General features: G+C 39.6%; 1 protein-coding gene across 5 annotated transcripts in view; it reads right to left on the bottom strand.

Moving 5' to 3' along the window:
- The window catches only part of LOC143110437 (MAP/microtubule affinity-regulating kinase 3), a 65,369-nt gene that overhangs the window by 19,935 nt on the left and 42,934 nt on the right, over window positions 1-2,500 (bottom strand). The window lies entirely within an intron of this gene.

Raw genomic sequence — 2,500 nt, 5'->3', positions numbered from 1 at the left:
CTTTCTCTGTGTGTGTAAGGAAGTGAGAGAGACACTTTCTCTGTGTGTGTAAGGAAGTGAGAGAGACACTTTCTCTGTGTGTGTAAGGAAGTGAGAGAGACACTTTCTCTGTGTGTGTAAGGAAGTGAGCGAGACACTTTCTCTGTGTGTGTAAGGAAGTGAGCGAGACACTTTCTCTGTGTGTGTAAGAAAGTGAGCGAGACACTTTCTCTGTGTGTGTAAGGAAGTGAGCGAGACACTTTCTCTGTGTGTAAGGAAGTGAGCGAGACACTTTCTCTGTGTGTGTAAGAAAGTGAGCGAGATGCTGACGGAGCAAGAGAGACACTGCAAGCAACACCGACGGAGACGGAGACAGAGAGGAGCCTCTCCATAATTCAGCATCAGCACAGCAGACAAGAGGGTGTGTGTATCTGTATCCTCTTTGTGTGTGTGTGTGTGTGTGTGTGTGTGTGTGTGTGTGGAGACTACAGGATGGATCTGTGCCTGTGCTGGCTGGGCTCTCTTACGAGTCCCTCATAGGGAGGCTGCTTGGGAGACACCAGAGCCAGATAAAGATATCTTTACTGCTTGGGAGACACTAATGACTCCAGAGCTTCCTACTTCTTTATTCTATTTTATTCTAATCTATTCTATTCTATTCTATTCTATTCTAATCTAATCTATTCTATTCTATTCTATTCAGTGTGAGTGGTATGTCTGTGCAGTGTACAATATTGCCAAAGGTAATAGTTCTCTTCTGATGTAATAGTGTATTATTGTCAGAAGATAATACTTTTACTACTAATAATAATTGCAATAATAATACTTGTGAATGTAAACAATATGAAATTAAGACAAACTAAAGTATACACACTTCTCTATATCTCTGCAGGAGTGTAATTGTGCGCATGCTGTACTGTGATAGATATACACACAGCGGGGAAAATGAGTATTGAACACGTCAACATTTTTTTCAGTAAGTATACTTCCAGTGAGGCTATTCGCACTCAATTTTCACTGGACATTAGTATTATCTTAGGTAGTCCACACATATATAAAAATCCAAACATTAATGTCTAAAAGTAGAGTTATGAGTAAAAAAAGTGGAATGCACAGTAAGTTCAAAAGTATTGAACACACTAAGAAAAAGCAGTACACAAAGGCAAGGAATGGCAAGGAACAAACTGGAATCTATAAGTAGTTAGAGAAATTATCCCTCCTATCTGTGCAAATTTATATTAGCTGGGTTAGTACATACTGGTAGGCTATAAAAAGGTTTTTTGTTACCAAGGTGTCACACAAGAAACATTTCATGATGGGTAAAAGCAAAGAGCTCTCCCAAGACCTTTGCAACCTTATTGTTGCAAAACATATCAATGGGACTGGTTACAGATGTACTTCAAAACTTCAGAATCATCCAGCAAGCAGTATTGTAGCCATTATCTGCAAGCGGGAGGAACATCACTGCATCATCAACTGGCCATGCACAGGATCTCCTTGCAAGACTGAAGTCAGAAGAGTAGCCCAAGAGCCAAGGACCACTCGGAGAAAGCTCCAGAAAGACTTAGAGGCAGCAGGTACAATTATTACAAAGAAAATCATAGGTAATGCACTCCACCGCCATGGCCTCTATGCACGCTCATCCCGCATGACTCTATCGCTGAAGAAAAAACATATCAAAGCTTGTTGAAAGTACACAACATTTGTACAATCCTATGAAATACTGAGAGAATGTATCCTGGTCAGGCAAGAGCAAAATGTATTTTCGGATGTCATACTACACACCATATTTAGAGGAGAAATGGCACTGTGCATCACCCTAAAAATACCCTACCAACAGTGAGGTTTGGAGGTGGTGGCATCATGGTGTGGGCTGTTTTTCATCTCATGATACTAGCAGACTTCATACAATTGAATGTATGAATGGAGTCATTTTGTTCCGGGAGAATCTTTACATCCACCAGGATGATGAGGATGAGACATGGCTAGACCTTCCAGCAGGACAATGATCCAAACCATTCAGCAAAGGAAACTCTCAATTGGTTTCAGAGAAAGGAAATCAAGGCCCTGACTTCAATCCAATTGAACAGTTTTGGAAGTTAACTAAAGATCAGAATTCACAAGAGTGACCCCTAGAATATTCAATATTAAAGGACTATCTGTTTAAAAGAATGGGCCAAACTCACACCAGAATACTGTGACTGATTAATTTAATCATACAGGAAATGCCTTGAAGCTGTCATTACAAATTAAGGCTTTTCTACAAAGTATTTAAGAAATTTCAGCAGGCGTGTTCAATACTTTTTTCCTGTGTCATTCCACTTTATTACACATAACTCCTATGGACTTTAATGTTTGGATTTTTTTATATGGGTGGATTATCTGAGTTAATACTAATGTCCGGTGAAAATTTCATGCAAATAGCCTCATTGGAAGTATACTTACTGAAAAAAATGTTGACGTGTTCAATACTTATTTTCCCCGCTGTATGTGTGTGTGTGTGTGTGTGTGTGTGTGTTCT

This window comes from Alosa pseudoharengus, unplaced genomic scaffold, assembly GCF_046254945.1.
Source record: "Alosa pseudoharengus isolate Yale_2024_CS ecotype anadromous, Long Island Sound unplaced genomic scaffold, YU_APseudo_1.1 YU_APseudo_1.1_scf_7, whole genome shotgun sequence".
Taxonomy (NCBI): Eukaryota; Metazoa; Chordata; class Actinopteri; order Clupeiformes; family Clupeidae; genus Alosa; species Alosa pseudoharengus.
Note: the sequence above shows the minus strand (reverse complement) of the source record. Positions and strands in the feature narration are given on the sequence as shown.